The 19512-nt window shown below is 38.6% G+C and overlaps 1 long non-coding RNA gene across 1 annotated transcript in view; it reads right to left on the bottom strand.

Annotated features, from left to right (window-relative positions):
* The window catches only part of LOC133499285 (uncharacterized), a 47783-nt gene extending 29172 nt beyond the window's left edge, over positions 1-18611 (bottom strand). Inside the window, exon 1 of the long non-coding RNA XR_009794611.1 lies at positions 18367-18611. This is a non-coding gene — a long non-coding RNA (uncharacterized LOC133499285). The remainder of the gene's footprint in view (positions 1-18366) is intronic.
* Between the last annotated feature and the right edge of the window lie 901 nt (positions 18612-19512).

The following is a 19512-nucleotide window of genomic DNA, read 5'->3' as shown; positions in this document are numbered from 1 at the left end:
GAAAGGGCTATAAAAGTGCCCTTTGGCATTAAATAGCACTGAACAAAATGGAGCCGCGTCTCGGTGAGTCTGTGAATGTCAGTGGAGTTATCAAGACTTGTAGCGCAATACCAAGTCTGTATATATCACCGTCGGCCGTTAAGCCGTCATAGATGCGACATAAATCCAAAGAGAGGTCATAAACCCGTGGAGGTCATAAACGTGTCGATGGTATAAACTAGTCAAACCTCATGGATTGGTTTCAACCATAGAAAAATACAGTAGGTACGCCATCCGTGAAGGGAGAGACGGTAATCAACCAAGCTTGACCAAGGCACTTTTCTTCCTTTTTTCTGGGTCATCGTTCTGTATAAACAGCACCATGCTGCCACCGTAATAGTCTTAGTGCATAAACGCTATTGATCACACACAGACATTGACACTTATTAATCACACACAGACATTGACACTAAGGCTACTTGCTAACTAACACAGCACCACAGAAGCAAGTTATCAGCCGCTGAGATGAAAAAGAAATTGTGCAGACTTCCCATTAAGACACCACTTTTCATATTAGGAAAAGCACAACTTTTGACTATAATCTTGGTTCACTATTGTTCACAAATATATGAGTATATATACAATATAATATATATATTGCTAAGCCGAGACAGCAGCACATAAGCATCTTAAGTCTCTCAGGTGAATATAAGCGTGGAGATAAATAAACATCCATCCATCCATTTTCTTTGTCACTTATCCTCATGCGGGTCACGGGGAGTGCTGGAGCCTAACCCAGCTGTCAACTGGCAGGAGGCGGGGTACACCCTGAACTGGTTGCCAGTCAATCGCAAGGCACATCGAGACAAACAGCCACATTCACAATCACACCTAGGGGCAATTTAGAGTGTTGCAATCAATGTTGCATATTTTTGGGATGTGGGAGGAAACCGGAGTGCCTGGAGAAAACCCACGCAGGCACTGGGAGAACATGCAAACTCCAACACAGGCGGGGCCGGGATCGAACCCGAGTCCTCAGAACTGTGAGGCCGACGCTTTACCAGCTTCTCCACTGTTCCGCAAGACAAATAAACACCTCTCTCAAATTGATGGCTCTCTTTTTCCATCCAGATAAAAAAAAAGGTTGTGGATGTAATCTCAGTTTAAAGTTGTTCACAATGCTAATTTGTTAACCATTACAGCAACACCAAAGCACATAATCATTCTCTAAGACAAATTCAAGTGTTGAGAGAGTTAATGCCTCCCTCAACTAGATACGTCGCTTTTCTCTTCTTGAGAAAAACACATAGCAACTGATAAGTCATTCCACAAATGGATACAAATCCATTTGCTAACCAATACAGCAGCACCGACGTAAGTAAACACTTTCAGATTAGTTCAATTGTGGAGATGGTTAAATGCCTCTCTCGAATTGACACTTCATTTTTTCCATTACCGCAAGACCATTTGCTAACCAAAACAGCAGCACCGAAGCACATTAACACTGTGGAGTCTTTACCTCATGCTATTAGTTCAATGTCAACTGTAGGATGCTCTTGCAATCCCTGAATGCTTGACCCTTTCAGTGGCGCTAATTATCATTAGCAGTGCTTGTAAACAGGTGAAAATCCTCTGGAGCACAGCCTGTTTGCACATGAAAAGCCCGTTAGCGTTAGCGTGGTGTAATTAGGTGTGAGAGTCTAATGAATAACCGGGAAGGAAGCAGGTGCAGTGTCGTGTCAAGGGCACTGCATCAAGGGATTTGATTGCGGATGAGGCGTTCTCGTGATTAGGTCCTCGGCAAAACCCGTGATGGCTAAATGAATTACGTTAGATGAAATAAAAATGGCAGTATGCAACAAGTTAGGTTGGAATAAGGTTTGGGGTTCGAAAGAGAAATCAGTGAATGTTAATCCAAGATAGCACAAAATTGACTGTAATTACAATACAATACAATTCACTCGATTACAGTCTGCAATTAAAATACGATTAACAAAAAATAGGATACAAATCAGTTCAACTATTAACAATTACACTAACAATTCAATGCAATTATGTTACAATAAAATAAGACTCACTCCAATTACCATACAATTCAATAAAAGCATCAGCCCAACTCGGATATAATATGCTTCATTCCAGTTATCATACAATTCACTCCCATTACATTAAGATATGATTCAATCCAGTTACGATGTTAAGATTCAATTCCATCTATGAAAAGTTGTAATTAACTACAGTTATGATGCAATACAAAATTATTCACTTCAGTGAGGATACCTTGTGATTTGCTCCAATTGTGAAAGTTGTAAAACGAGTTATAATACAATGACATTTACTGAAATTAATATTTGGTACCACTTGTTGCAATTGTGATATGATTTACTTCAGTTACGATCCAAAGTGATTCTCTCCACTGAAAATATGTTATGTTTCACTCCAAGCCCGGTTGGATTGACTCAATCCAATTACAATACAATGTCATTTACTCCAAGCGTGATAAAATTTCCTTCATTCCAATGAAGATATGTTACGATTTGATACAATGGTGACACAATTCACCCCAATTATAACACCCGAGTTAAAATATATTACGATTAACTTCGATTACTGTAGGTATCATTCAATTTAGTGACAATACAAAACAATGAAATTCACTCTAAGTACAAGAAAATTAGATTCAATCTCATCATGACATGAAATGATTTGCTTCAATTGTGATACAATTCACTTCAATTACAATACTATCCAATTCTATTCAGAATTACGATAAAACAAGATTAACTCCAATTTTCACATGACACAATTTGGTCCAGTTACTGTACAATTCAATTCACATTTGCAAAATATGATTTGCTCTAACTGAGGTACTTATCATTAAATCCACTATGATACAATCCAATCCAAGACAGTAAATAAAATATGATAAACAATACTATGCTCTCCAGAACGATTCACTCCAATTATGACAGGATCACTCCAATACTATACGTAGTACCATTCAATCCAACTAAAGTACGAAATGATACTGTACAATATGATTCACTTCAGTTATGATATAATTCACTTCAGGTATGATATAATTCACTTCAATTAAAATTGAATATGATCCACTCCAGTTACAATATGTAGTCCTCTTCAATCAGCATACAATACAATTCATACAAAGCATAGGATTCAGTCCAATTACGATACGATGGAAAACTATTTGTAGGATAGAAATGTCCCAATTTTAAGGAGTGCAGTATCAGTTCTGAGCGTAGTACACTGTTGTATTTACAGGGTATGTCTTTCACTGTGAGAAACAGTTATAGAAAGCTCCACAAAATAGAACACGAAATATGCTGCTGATAACTGCACACGTTACAGGTGTTAAGGCAAAGAAAAAAAAATGTGTCTGACGAGTCTATGAAGTTTTTTTTTTTTTTGGACTAAATTAAGCTGCCTCTACTCGTGCGCTTTTGAAACGGATATATCTCCTGTTCCCTGAATATCTCATCTCACCTCATATATTTTATGCAGTCATTAAATTCACTCAACTCAACTTTTCTGGCTCACTCTGTCCTTCGTTTCTTTTCTCTACCTTCCAACTTTTTTTTCCACGGCTTCTTGACTTCGCCTGGCTGCCTGTCTACAAAATCATGGCAAGTCACCATTTCCCCTTAGGCCCCCCCCCCCCGGAAAAAAAAAATCATTTAAGGCCTCTTTGCGCTTAGTGCAGCAAGCCAATAATTAGAAACAAGCTTTTTTTTTTTTTTTATGCCTGATCAGTTAAATGTCACGAGCGAGGAACAGAATATGGTGAGAAAAAACTAAATACAAATAGAGCACGGCAGCATTTTGAGTTCACAATAAAATTCAAATGATTCATTGAGAAGATCTCAGATGGATGCATGACATTGTAGAGTGACCATGTTGGAATCTAATGGAATGGTAAATGTTGCGATATGAAATTACTTTAACAAGTGAACATTGTGGTATAGATGAATTTAGATTAGAAGTAGAAACTCCCTGTGATGGCTGCAGAATATATATGCTTCTGGCAAATAATTAAAAAAAAGGCGTTACTCTGATTTTCATTGAAACTTCAATTTTTTTTATTTTGGACATTTTCCAAACTGACCCTGTTAACAAAATGAAATTTGTTCAAAAAATTAATGAATTATATATTCATGACAATAACTGATGGTAAAAACCCCCACCGAAAAAAAGATAATCTTCTTTTCCTTTCGGCTTGTCCCGTTGGGGTTGAGAAGCTTTTTTTATTTTGGACATTTTCCAAACTGACCCTGTTAACAAAATGAAATTTGTTCAAAAAATTAATGAATTATATATTCATGACAATAACTGATCGTAAAAACCCCCACCGAAAAAAAGATAATCTAAATATAAAAATTACAGTGGAAGAAGAAATAAATTGAACACAACTCATACCACTTTGTTTGTCTGTCTGAAGCGTCTCTTTTATAAAAATCCACTTACAAGACTGCCAAAGTTTGTGTGAAAGTTGTTGAGAAGTACGCTGTAAGTACATCTATCGTTAAGGGGCAGCTAAGCTTCTCAAGTCTAAGATTTGTGGTGCAGGGCATGCGGACGAAAGAGTCAGCTTAGGGTGGATGCTGTTTATTTTGTTCTTCCTGCATGGTTGTTTGCGGTCTTTATCCCGAGCACTCACTGTTGCCGCAGGTGCTCGGCTTTGGGGTGTGGATTTTCAGATGCTCGCTGTGATGAACTGCGCCCAAGGTTCCAAGATTACGCTGCTTGACAAACGTTGCCCGTGGGGGTTAAAAATAATCCACGCTTGGTTACCCCCCCCCCCCTCTCCCAAATTGGAATCTGATGTGTATATCAGTCGCGGAGAAATAAGGAGTCGACCTAATGACTAACTGCGTAAAAGACATTTGTTAGGACACACATGAGAATTTACGATGCTGAGTTCACGTTGTACCTACACACCCACACCAAGGAACATTCCTGCAACTTCCTCCACACACATTACACTTGTATGTTCTCCAAGGAAATGCATCATTTTCAGCATTTTCTTACTGGCACACAAGCCACAGCGGAATCTGGAATCTGTACACTGCCAACGATCAATTCAATTCGCTCCAAATTCAATTCCACTCCAATCTTGATATATGATTCACTCCAAGTGGAGTGGTTCTCTTCGTGTCCAAGGTTGAAACTCAATAACCGTAAAGATAACCAGCATATTAGTATAACGTAGCTAGCATATTTGAACATTTTTGCCATTGAAACGAACCTAAATGCCATTAAACTGTTGTAGTCCGCCAAAACACAAATGTTTTCATTTTTGTTTTAAATCAACAAATATAGCACCAGTCACTCACATTTGAAAAATGTACGGGTGTGGTTAGTAATGCCCGCAGATATAAAGTTACGGGTGTGTCAGGTAAACTAGGAAGTAGAAGTAGGCTGAGTAGTAGCTCCCGTGTTAAAGACAAAAACAAAAAACAAAACAAAAGACGTCAGGCGGTGGTTCACTGTGCTGGATCGGTTTTCATGTGTGGTGAGAGTGTGCGACAAGCGCGCAATTGCGCAGTGGCGCAGCTTAGAGGGAACATTGGTCGGGACTACACAAAATAAGCGATGTTTTTCAATCAATATCTATGCATTTCTACTCATAACAAAATTTACAAGAGTGATTTTTCGTGCTCGACTGTGCAGATTTGGGAGTGCGATGGCGTGTGGCCGCGTACACGCCCGTCAAATCACAGTGACTGTAGCACTATTAAAAACAACAACTAAAAAGAATAATAGGGACTGTCAGGAATTAAACTGGTTTAAAGAAGTGTATTTACTGTGCGTAATGTGGTATTGATTTGTTGGATGTGTGTTTAAGTTGTGGCCTACAGCAGTTCCTTGTGAGTGCTCTCATTTTGTGTTTGTGCGTTTAACAGTTTGCCCTAGCCAATAAATGGATGAAAGGGCAAAGGTGACAGTGCTCTCCTTGCCCACATTCAATGGTATTACAGTACCTAAATTCATTTTTTACACACTAAAGCTCGCTTCATTAAAATTCTGGTTCAAAATACAAAGAAAAATATTAACCATGACACAACTACTAGTTGGAAAAAATTGTAAGTCGTAGGACTTGTTAGTCAAGGTTGTACTGTACAATATAGTAAGATATTCTCCACTTGCAAAATGATGCAGTTTGATGCTTATCAATCCAATTACTAAACAATATGATTCCCTTTATCTTTTGATACAGTTTACAACAATTACAATGTACCCTTCGGTCCAATTGCGGTGCAATACAATTAGTTTATGGCATTCGCGATATCATTAAAACCAGTTATATTATGAAATAATGTGTTCATTTTATTCACTCTAAATAGAATAGGATACAATTTACTCAGCTTACAATATAATTCGCTCCAATTGCAATGATACGCAACACACTTTAATTACGATTCACTATGATTATGATGCAATTTACTCTAATTATGTGATAAACTACAAGTCTTTACAACTACGATCCAGTAGGATTTGCTCCAATTGTGATCGGATGAAATTAAAATATCATTGGCTCTACTGCAACTGTGATACAGTTCATTCCAATTACGATTCTATGATGTTATGACAAATTACAGTATGATTTATCCAATTACGATAACCCTAACTATTTGATTCACTCCAATGATGATAAGATTCAAACACATTATTATATGATACAATTCACTACAATTATGAAATGGTTCAGTCCAAATAGAATCCAACAGTATTCAGATGCTAAAATGAAAAAAAAAATTATAAATCACTCCAATTATGATAAGCTACACTGTTATTTTCATCTTCTTTTTGTCTGTGGTTTCATCCTGCTGCACATGAAAAATATGTATTAATGCCGAACTCCACTATTGACCAAATTACCCCCAAATAAACTGACATGATTAATAATTAAAAAGCACAAATGAAGCTTCTCGCCCCACTGGGACTCGCACACAAACAAAGACTTACACGCCTCATGATTAATGCCAAGCTTGACATATGTGGCCTTGGACATCTTTGCCAATTTTCTCCTTCTGTGGATTCTGAACTCAGTAAGATAGTTTTGGCAACTTTCAATTCATCATTTTGGACACCGGGCACTCAACTGGCACGGGTTAAGGCCAGAGGTCAACGGCATTGTCACAAGCACACACACACACAACATGAAATTATCCTCACGTACACAGTATTCTCCCACAACAGTTAGAAACAACTGCAAAAGTTTTAACGCTAACAGTATGGATTGCTACAGTAATGTCGGACAGCTTCCATTTAAATTTTTTGGTTTTACAAATAGAATTTTTGCCTCCGACAATTTTTTTTTTAATCCTCTCATTTATTTCCATCTCTGCGTAGGTTTTCATTTTAGTAAGACGGTTTCTGGTGAAGAGGAAAAACTTTTTGAACGGTGTGAGAGTTTTTGGTGCGTCTGTGTGTGAGCAAGAAAATTGTTTTCTTTTTTGGGGTGAGTGTAAGTACTTTTGTGTGAGACAGGTGAACATTATTTTGGTCTACACAGTAGACTTTACACCCATCTAGTCGTCTTAAATCTGTACCAGTTGATAATTAATACACTTTGCATGATCAGGATTTTGGGCAGGTGGGATGGTTGAGAAGCTGGTAAAGTGTTGGCCTCACAAGTCTGAGGAACTGAGTTCGATACCGGCCCCACCTGAGTTTGTGTGTTCTCTCCTCCGGGCACTCCAGTTTCCTCCCACATCCCAAAAACTTGCATTAATTGGAGACTCTAAATTGCTCCTACATGTGGTTGTCAGTGTGACTGTTGTCTGTCTCGATGTGGCCTGCGATTGGCTGGCAACCAGTTCAGGGTGTACCCTGCCTCCTGCCCGTTGACAGCTGGGATAGGCTCCAGCATTCCCCGTGACCCTCGTGAGGATAACCGGCAAAGAAAAAAATAAATGAATGGATGGACTGGACTGACCACTGGGGCCTCCACTCCCTGAGAAGGGTTGCGTCAGGAAGGGCATCCGGTGTAAAAATCGTGCCAAACATATATGTGCGTTCATTTGAGATGACGCGCTGTGGCGACGCCGAAAGAAATTTACTTTTTAGCAATGTTTTTCATTTACTGTATATACTTGTGTCAGAGTCTACCCAATATAGGTGGGATAGGCTCCAGCACTTCCGCAATCCTTGTGAGGATAAGCGGCTCAAAAAAATGGCTAGTTGGATGCCCATAAAATTGTTCTTTTACAAGAAATGTTTTTGTTCATCTATTTATGCCAGTTCAGCATAGTGACAGACAGAACAAATAAATGCTCTTCTGTTAGGCGGCAGCAACTATATACATTAATTACCGTGTATCTACTTTCTCTGACATTTTTATTTGTTGGCTTGCTGTGAGATTTTTCAGTTATAAAATATATCTTCGCTCCATTGAGGTTGGAAATCACTGCGCTAATCAGGTCATGAATTCTAGTCAGCTAGGTCAAACCAACATGATAACATGACAGAAATAACGGGACTGCAGTGGAATTGCTTTTATTTGTAACTTGTAATATGTAATTGTAATCAAATTACTTCACACACCGAAACTTCAGAGCATGATTCAACAGAACACCAGCATATTTATGCAGTGTAAAGCAACAACAACAATGCATCGTGCCGTGTTTATTATCAGAAAAAAAAAAAAAATGGGGGAAAACGTGTAGCCGGGAGGGGACTTTAACTCAAGGATTCCTTGAGGTATGTTCACTTACTTTTACTCCAATACAGTTTGGAGGCAGGCAACAAAACATTATGTAGCCCACCAAGCTAGTGCTTGCCATGAAGTTGTATGTATACATGCCAGCAATCTGTCAAATCATGCACTAAGGTTTTGGCGTGTGTGAAGTAATTTAATTACAATAATTTGATTACAGTAAGTTAGCAGCCATTATTTGAATCATATTGTAGTGTTGGTTTGACCTGATTGATTAGAATGCATCATCTGAATAGAAAATATAGATTTTTTTGAACATCTTCAGTATACACTACACAGGTATAAACAGCAAATGAACAAGTCACGTAAAGAGACATTGATCCATCTTGTGATCGGATCAATGATCGTTTTTTTTTTTTTTAACTTTGTAATCGCCCTAAAACTCCTGATCATGTAAAGCCTACTATACCCCACCTCATAGTCTAGCTAGAGGATAGATAAATGGTGTGAAAGATCCCACAATAACACATCATTATGCAAAATCTTAACATGTTTTTTTTTTTACCTTAACTCTCAAGAGTGAATTGTATTATCAATAAGCAGTATATATTTATTCGTCCATTGATTTTCCACACTGCTTATCCTCACTAGGGCTATGGGTATGCTGAAGTATGCTTCTCAGCTAAGTGTGGGCAGGAGGAGGGGTTCACCCTGAAGTAGTCGTCCAGCCAATCTCGCATATAAACAAAGAACCATCCATCCATTTTCTTAGCCACTTATCCTCACAAGCGTCACGGGATTGCTGGGGCCTGTCCCAGCTGTTATCGGGCAGCAGGTAGGGTACATCCTGAACTGGTTGGCAGCCAATCTCACATATAAACAAAGAACCATTTACGCTCAAATTCACAGCTACAGGCAATTTCAAGACAGCAAAACAAAAATAACAAAATTGTTGGGTTATTTCCATTTAAGGTGTGAAATGGAGTGAACAGTAGCAAAGGGTGCAAAAGATAGAATATTCTGAAGACATTCAGACATTCTAAATGTCTGAAGTCTTTTTTTTTTTTTTAAACTTTGCAAGTGTAGCATAGCGTACAAAAGGATCCAGCAGTTTTGCGTGCCTTATTCTGTACATTCAAGGTTCCATTCCCCATTCTTAACTGAACTGGAGTAATTGGAAGGAAAACGGCAGTAAAAGTTTTCAAAACATCAAGAAAAGTATTAGTATGTATTTTCTGAAATGATAACCTTCAACCACAAAAAAAGTATGCACTTGTGTTGATGAGTTTCTAGAGTGCTAGACAAGTAAATACAGACATGTTCAATACTGATAAATCCCTGGTAAGGCGTGTTCTGAATCTGTGAGAAAAGCGTCAACACTCCCCATAAATTCACACTGACCCCACAGTACTGAGGTAGCACAAAAACATCGCCTGTCCATCATACGTCTTTGTGTATACAGCAACCGCTTCAAGCATCAACAGCTCCTGTCAGTAGCACAACTCTATGGGAGTCTTGTGCTGCAATTTCTTTCGAAATATGAATGCAAAAGATGCTTTGCTGAGATGAACTCCTGAAAATGAAGGTATAATGCTGGTTGAAACCTCACAGGATATCATAGCAATCCCCAGACAGCTTGGTGAGCATGACGTTATTGGTTTTCCGTCCAAAATCTCAGATATTCTGGAACGGAATGTAATGAATAATTTCTTAGAATGTATCCACAATACTCTCCATCAATGTATAATTGTTGGATATAACGCTGCTGACTATTTTCATTGGTGTTTACATCTGTGTACAGTATGGTTAGTGTAGTACAGTGTAATGTTATCTTAATGTATTATTATTCATGTGTCCAAACAAGGCTGGCAGTAATGTAGCCCTATAGGGGACACCCTATTCATATGCAATTTGCCATTCACATCAGTGTACACATATTCATGTACAGATGCCACATACTGAACATTTATACTAACTAATTTTGCTGCTTTTTACATTCACTTCTGCATAGAAGTATGCATTACTACATATATTCCTGCTTATCTACTGTGTAGGTATGCTGTATGTAAACAGAACTTGACAAATCCATCTTAATAGGTGATATTGCAAATCTATTTTTTTACAATCCAACAAATATTAAAAGGAACAGCATGTTCATCCAGCAGTAAGCAAGCTTGCCCGCGTTATTAAACACCCTCAGGAGGCAGTGAATGGGAGATCCGACATCAATATCTACAAGACCGTTAAAAACAGCCTGCTCCCGAGAAATGCATGAGGCGACAAAATCCACACCGAAGCTGCTGTTATCACAAAGAAAAGGTAAAAATCACCACGCAAACATCCGGCAATATCACATTTAAAGATTAGATCTTAAGACGAAAACCAGCGGTTTAAAGAGGAGACGGCAGTCAGAATGGAACAGGCTCATAATCTGATGCTCAACTTTAGCGACTGGGCAAGAGGCAAATGTTTCAACATGCGCTCAGCTCTTTACCAACCACTTTTCTGTCACTGTCTTTTTTGACCTTTAGTTTTTCATTTTCAAGTGACTTTTCATGGTTTAGTCCCATGACATTCTCTTAATCTATTGCCATTTTTTTTTATCAGTACTTCACATGATTTTCAGTTCCTTGTACACTCTCAACAACTATGGTGTGAGCGACTCCATACAGTAAGTGTTGATTGTCAGAAGTTATCCCTGTTAGCTAACATTCCTCTGCGCATCCAACAAAATCTACTCCAGCTCTGCTTACCTTATGTGAAGCCACCACTGGCTTCTGTATTCTTGTAACTTGGAAACTGCGAGTGAATTGAGCTGCATTGTGACATTGCATGTGGGCAAAATTAAGAATGCCTCACTCACAGGCACATTTTCAGAAATGTGCAGATAACAAAAAATAGCTTTGGTTGTTTAATCTCACACTTAATGGGTGGGCAGACACCCCAGGCACACTTACATGCAAACAAGAAGTCACTGTAGCATACTGTATGTCAGTCAGTAAAAGTACTGTACATTTCAATTCCAACTCTGTGGTTTTCTCATTTATTATTAGTATTTCTTTCACTTAATGGTTTGGCCATTTGCTGTAGTTCTGGCACAATAAACAAACAAACAAGCAAATAAATAAATAAATAAATAAATAAATAAATAAACAAATAAATAAATGGTTACTCTTGAATTAATCATTCAACCCATTTTTGAGCCACTTATCCTCACAAGGGTTATGGGAGTGCTGGAGCGTAACCCAGCTATGGCTCTGTGTCCTTATGGGTAATGTAGTGATCAGTATGGTAGACTCCTCCCCGCTAGCTGAGGTGGTGTAGACAAAACACATCCCCAGCACCACGTCAAGCCGAATAAAGTGCAATGACAGCCTGGAAAGATTGCAGCTATAAATCATTTGTCAGCCCCATCTAAATTCTATCTGCAGTCAAATACTCTATGTGCACATAACCATACACACACACATGCACACTGAGGCATTCATATTGCTGGATTCAGCTGTAATATGGGACCACTGACAAATTGTCTCTAATAAACAAAAAGTCGTCCATCTGCCTTTTTTTCCTCAGTTACTGTCACACGTTGCCATATTGCAGAATCTGTCTGTGGAATTTTTCCTCTGTATATGACAAAGTTGTATGCATTTTGGATCATATCACAAACACGTTTTTAGTTAAAACAGCAGGGAAAATGGATGGTGTCGTATGTCATGAAATCCCCTGGTTTCTTTTTGGGCCGGGGGCCCTGCCATCCATCACCCGGACCCGCTGGTAAATGGCTTATGTAATTCAGTTCCAGATGAATGCCGGCGGAAGGGAGTGTCAGCGCTAACATTATTGTGATGTATACAGTGGTAGCGGTGAGGGTGGGTGCAAGGGTTGGGGGCTGATGACAGAACAAAGCTCTAAGGCTCGTGGATATGAAACAGGAGATGCTCGCTGACTCCATGAAATTCCAATTTGGGAGGAACTTTTCGACGGTGTGTGGACACAAATGCTCTCATGAATAGACAAGATGGGCCATAAATTATCGGAACCTGTCAAAAAAAATTTGAAAATTTGTGGGAAAAAAACAGTGACATTACCACATTAGTGGTAAACTTTTATTGCTCAGTGACCATTTTTATCTCTTTCAATTGACAACTGTCTGTTTTCGTACCAGAGCAGCTCCAACTACAAATCAGAGAGCAAGAAAGTCTTTTTATTTACTCAAAGTCATCTTATATAATAGTCTTCAATTTCTTGAACGCGCGAGAGTGAGAACAGCCACTAGGGAGTACTTTTAAAAGTGTGCTTTAATAAGCTCAAAAGTGTTCAAAGTGTGTGGGAGTGTAAAAACTTTTTTAAAAACTGTTTTTATATGGTCCCGCCTATATTGCTGATTTTCATCTGTCGTGGGTGGGTCCGGAACATTCAGTATTCCCCACAATAAATGTGGATTTATTCTACTGTCTTGCTATATAGTGGGTCAATAACTGGCGCAAATGCTGTGCTATGTGTTGTGTTAAGACAGTCTATCCTGCCCAATCATATCAGGGTTGACAACCCCACCCGCCTCCCCCACACAGTTTTTTCTATTAATACGTATAGGCTTAGCTTCCAATAATCACTCCAGCGGTCACTTATACAGTTGAAAATTTACACTGCCACCAAGAACAAACAAAAATCTAAACTTGTTCAGATTTTTCCCATTTCAGTGGCTGGTATGGGCTTGTGCGCGAGGTAATAAAACTAGCTGTGTGTAATTTAATACTAAAAAGTGTTCATAATAACCCCACTCCTACCCTGTCATAAACGCCGCACCCACTCCCCAGTTTTAAAATCACTGCCTTTTCAATATTAACAATCACAGATTAGGAAACCCGCTGAAGCTAACGCTGTTAATAGACACAAACACAGGAGCAACTCGTTGTATTGAACACATCTCACAACTCATCAACCACCATAAAAACAATAAGCTTGTAGCAATGTAGGATCCAGACAAGTTAGTTAGCCTAGCATCTTCAATTTCATTTTTATTCCTACTCTTTGTTCTTCTTCGACAGACACTTCATTGAGTTTTGTTCATGTATTCAATGCATGCCTCTTTTTTATTGTCAGTTAGTTACAAGTTGTTTTGTTTTATGACCGCTGAGTCTAATCTTCACAGAGAATCATGAATGAATACAAGTGGCTCCGTTGAGGACGTCAGGCAGAGTACTTCAGAGGATTAAGAGACTTTTTGATTGGACTCGTCTTTCTTTAATCTTGAACTTGCCTTTGACTCTTTGCAAATTGTTGAGAACAAGAACCAAAAAAAAGTGCTGATAAAAGAGCAATCCAAATGATTTTGACCTTTTAATGTCTTTTTAAGTGGCGTTATCAAGAAAACAGCTCAATTTTACTGCTTGAAGATTAAATAAAAAACTCAAAAGGGTCCGCCAATTTTTTTTGTTACTAATTGTTCTTCACATTGTGGTAGGTCTGTGATTGACAGTGCTCTCTTATTTGTCTCGTAATAATTTTCTAACAGTACTTGCCTCAAAAATGTTATGTTTCATTTTCCAAATTTTTGCCCATACATTTTAAGAGTTCCATTGCTACGCTGGCGACATACCCATAGATATAGGCTATCACTAAGAAACTGTTAATATGAAAAATATTTTGATTAGAATACAATGGCCCTTAAATGTACAGTATCACGGTACCACATTTTGTCGCTTTGTTGTTTTTCTTACAGAGGGGAGAGAATATAAACCTGCCTCCATTCATCCATATTCTATCGCTTATTTGAGGTGAGGTCGCAGGGAAAGTACCTTTAGCAGGAACACCTAGACTTCCCTTTCGCCAGCCACTTCATCCAGCTCTTCTTGTGGGGGGGGGGATCCCGAGGTGTGCCCAGGCCAGCCGAGAGATGTAGTCTCCTCAGTGTGTACTGGATCATCCCTGGCCTCGCTTTACGGTGGGATGTGCCCAGAATACCTCACCAGGGCGGCATCTGATCCTAAATTGTTCTATTTCTCTTTGAATCTGTTGCTCTGTGTGTGTTGCAGTAGCAATTGCTCAAAGGTTTATGAGCGGGTGAAGTGGTTACCCTCCAACCAAAACACAGGTGCAGTCTTGCTTATAAAGATATTCTTAGTCTTCTCTGTTTCTACGTTTTGACGTTCACTAGCAAAATGAACTCTGGAATCTATTATCCATTTTCTCAGGTTTCCATTATACTGTCTGTCCTGAGGGTCAGAACTGAACTTGGACCAAAGTTTTTGTTGGTGCTCCCTTTTTCTGAGGGGAAAAAAATAATTGAAACTTCACGACAGTTTCTCACTGGATGGTTTTAATACCTCGTTGGATAACTGGGATGGCGATACAACTTGTAGGTGTCCCGCCTAATTTTTGTTCTTTATGATTGTGATGATATTTTGAAACACATATTAACTTACAAGTGTCAAAATTATGTTTTCCAGTATCTACTGTACGGCTGTTGCTTGTCTGACTGTTGCTCTCGGTTGCTTTAGCCTCATTGTGTCATTTCATACGTTCACATCAGGATTAAGATTTTTGACAATTTTTTTTTTTGGTGCTTAAATGTACAATGGTCAATTCACTTTTTATTTTCTGGGTTCGTCTTACAATAAACTTCAACTGTCGGCGACAATTAATCAATCTTATATAATAGTCTACCATTTTTTGACAGCAAAAGAGTGAGCCCAGGCACCAAGGAATACTTAAAAAAGTTAAAATCTGTTTTGAGCATATGGGGGGGGGGGTAAAACCATATAAAAATATTTTTATATGGTATCCATATTCAGATTTTCACCTTTCCCGGGTGAGTCTGCAATGCATTGCCTGCGATAAATGCAGGCCATTTAATCTGTTCTTGAAAACAGATGTTTTTCGTTTCCTGCTCAACATTTCCTTCATCTTCAGAGCTCTTTTCTTCTTTTTCTTTCCTGTTCCATCTATCTCAACATTCATTTTTCATTGACTGGTGACAGATGGAGTCACGGCGGCGGCGTTCAGGTAAGGACGACTTGCAGTGACAGGCTTGTGGAGAACACAGTTGGCGGTAAACAGCTCTCTCCCCATACACGTTCTCTACTATTTACTCTTTGTTAGGTAGGACTGTTTAATAGGGTACATGTATACAATATGTAGCAAATTCTATCCAAACATGTGGTTTATGCATCCCCTGTTCCCACAGATAGGGGCCATTTCTCTGATAAGCAAATGTGCCCTAATTTTATGACCTGTCCCTAAAAGTCCTTTTAATTTCACTGCTATCTGTTATAATATGTAAAGCTATCTACCTTTTTCACTTGATTGTAATATACCACAATAGCTTGTTTCTCCTTCTCAGTACTCAACATAAATGCCGTAACAGAGCGGCACCGACTGCTGGACACAAATTCCTTGTGTGTTGTTACATACTTGGCCATTAAATCTGATTCTGATGTTGTTTAACATTATTCCATAAAAGGCCTCTAGGCTGAGAGGCCCGTGATTGGGACTGTGAGCTCAAGACCGGATGTAATGCAATTTAGTCTGTAACTTGTTTTTCATCTAACATTGATTTAAAAACGATAACACATTCTCTTTTATAATGACAACCTAGCCAAGAGGTACCAAAAGAGGTGGTTACATGAAAATGCTATGCAACTGATCATATGACACAATACAGAATAATTACAGCAGTACACAATACTGTACATTAATATATTGTAAGTGGTTCTGTGAGCAACTGTTTGTAAAGAGTTAATCAAAGAAGAAAGAGGCTGGACAAATGGAGATTTAAGTTCTGCTGCAGATGAATCTTGTTATTTGCAATGAAAAACTGCAAAGAAGAGTGGCCAAAGGAAGTTCGGACTTTTGGGATTATGAGCCCAATGAAACTCCTAGAGCGTAGAACTCGAGTACTATGACTGATATTCAACAATGGCTGCAAATAAGAATGGGTTTTGCCAATTAGAGTTTTGCAAAGGAACGGAAACCATTGAGTTTGTCTGCAAGAGAGGAGTGATGGCCAGTTGACCAGGGAATAAACCTGGCAGTTGTGAGTATTAAAGGGAGCCTGGGTCACAAAACGTACCAAAGTATGGTGCACAACAGCTAGTTTATTACTGAATAACTGAATCATCACACAAACCTAAATTTCTAGATCCAAAATAAACGAAGACCTTATCTATAACACAGGTGTCACCTACCTTTTGGAAATTAAGATCTACAATTCGGGTACTGAATAATGCGTCGGGTTACCAGTTTCATACACATATCTGAAATTAATGTGCTTAAATTCTTTGGGGGTAGATAAAAGATTGATATCTGATCAACATGAATATTATAATTATTCACTTTGAACTGTACTAGGATGTTTTAACAAATTTAAACCAATACAAGTGTGCTTTAAACAATAATACCAACACAAACAAAATTAGATGCATCTACATGGGTTCTGAGGGCACCACGTTGGTGACCCTTACCGTAATGTAGCAGAAAAACATTATCTAGACAACTATCATATCCTTCTGCATCAAACTATGGAGTAAGCGAAACGGGTAAGGTATAAAAAAAACAAGAGTATAATAACACGTGGGCATGATAAGGTAGCTTCCCTGGCAGCTCCTCTTCTCTGGGACTCAAATGATTTGTTCCTTATCAACTTGTTGAACCTCTCTCACAGTTGTCAAGTGATGCAGTGACGCGACACCCCCGTACTCCATTGACAATAAGATAGCATTCATCTAGCAACTAGATGCTGATGGAATTTAAAATGCCACCGATGCAATAGAGGGGTATTGTTTGGAAATAATAGTGAGAAGAGAACACTGAATAATTAAATTGATGACAGTTTAAAAAATAAATAAATAAATAAATCGAAATAACGGCTGGAAATGTCAAGGCAGTTGCAGAAAAATTAGCTGAACTGGAAACACAAAAAGAGAGCATTGAAATCATTCAGTGTAATTAAACAATAAGCCAATACAAACAGTCGTTTCTAATCATTGCGGGTGGTCTCAGTCTAATGGTATTCGCCATTCAAGGCAGCCTCCTGTGCAACAAAGCAAACTGTTCCTTTAATTGCCCATCTTCATTCTAAATGGAGTCCTTTTCACAGTACCTAATGACTGTAGATGCAATATTACCAGTACTGTTCGAACAATGGAACACTGTACAGAGAATTCACTGTATGCTAGTTTATCTGTTGTGCTTCCGTTATTTCACCAATTCTTACAGGATTGTTTTTGGAGTTTTTACAATGCAGAGGCAAGTCTGAATGGATAGGTTTCTGATGACGTCACCACAGTCCCAGGAGTCCCTTGTCTGCCATTTTGTGTGTCTGAAGGAAGGGAAGCGTCTATGTCAACAAAGCAAGCAAGCCCCTTTCGTCTGATAATATGGGCCACACATGTGTAGTTTGGGGCTGTATTAACTTCCCTGAATCTGGGCAATCAAAGAGGTAGTGTTTTGATATTCCAAAGGTCGTTGTCAACCAGGGAAGTAAAACTAAGTGACTGTCGACAGAAAGATGGAACCTATGGTTGTTGAGGATCAACCGAGTTGGATTTCTTCCTCATTCAACAAAGAGACACTATAAAGTTTGCTCGGATCATTTTTTTAACAGGTAATGTTTTCAATTAAATACTTGAGACAACAAGGAATGAATAAATTATTTATTCTACTCAAAGGTGTGACAGAGAATTCTTTAAGAGAAAAAAAAATCGACTTACATTTTTAACTGCAGAGGGCGGTAACCAGTAAGACTTTTCTTCTATAACTGTCTTGCTAACTTGTAATTTTACTGCAGCCTCGACTGCAAAAAGAAGGGCAGCAACATGTGAACACTCTTCTCCAAGACCGGCCATACAAGTACAATGACCGGAGAGAACGCAGCCATCTTTTTTTGTAATACGATCCAGGGACGTAGTAGTGGATCGGTAGACCTCTGAGAATGTCTTACTCGAGCCGCCATTACACACTGATTATCGATCACCCGTTGCCTTACATCTTGAACCCACCCACTTACAAAGTCATTGTAAGATTGTAGAGACTTGTAAGCCTTTAGTTCATCAAGGGTATATGCACTCACAGAATTCAGAAAATGATTAATGATGTCGGATATGTAATGTCAGGGTAGTCTTCCACATCGAAACTCCTGTTGCTTGCTTGAAATGTGCATGAAGCTAAGTTTTCTATTTGTGAGCCAGTAACTGCACAGTTACAGACCATTTCGTGGCATCAGTTGGATTAGTTCCAAACCCTAATGCCATCACAATGATGTAGGAACATTTTGGATTGAAACTTGTGGCATCTTTAAGCTGTTATTCCACTCCAAGAGTCATTGACGACATTCCACAATTCATTTGTTGGTTTTGCTTCAGAAATATAATTTTTGATGTCACCACACAAGTTCTCAATTGAAGTAAGGTCCGGGATTGGGCTGACCACTGCCTGACATTAACTTTGTTGGTTTGGAACCAAAACTTTACATGTTTACTACTGTGTTTGGGGTCATTGTCTTGACCCTAACCCTGTCTGAAACAACCATTTTAATGGCATGTCCACTTCAGCATAAGCCAACATGACCTTCAAGTATTTTGACATATGCAAATTTAAGTGTGTGTATATTGGGAGTTTTTGATTTTCAGAAAATCTATTGCATTTATTGGTAACTTGTTTGACATGTAGCAATATAGAACCCCCCCCCCCAAACAAATAGAGCAAAATATATTGAAAATGTGAATTCATATGGTTAGTCACATTGGACTGCTATTATTTTGAACACTGATGTGCTCACATTACATAAAGTATAGCGCTACTTACTATTGTAGTAGATGTATCCATTTAACATCACGACAAAGTCTGCAGACTTTTGT

This window comes from Syngnathoides biaculeatus, chromosome 4, assembly GCF_019802595.1.
Source record: "Syngnathoides biaculeatus isolate LvHL_M chromosome 4, ASM1980259v1, whole genome shotgun sequence".
NCBI classification, from domain to species: domain Eukaryota; kingdom Metazoa; phylum Chordata; class Actinopteri; order Syngnathiformes; family Syngnathidae; genus Syngnathoides; species Syngnathoides biaculeatus.
This window is presented reverse-complemented; position numbering and strand designations above follow the sequence as displayed.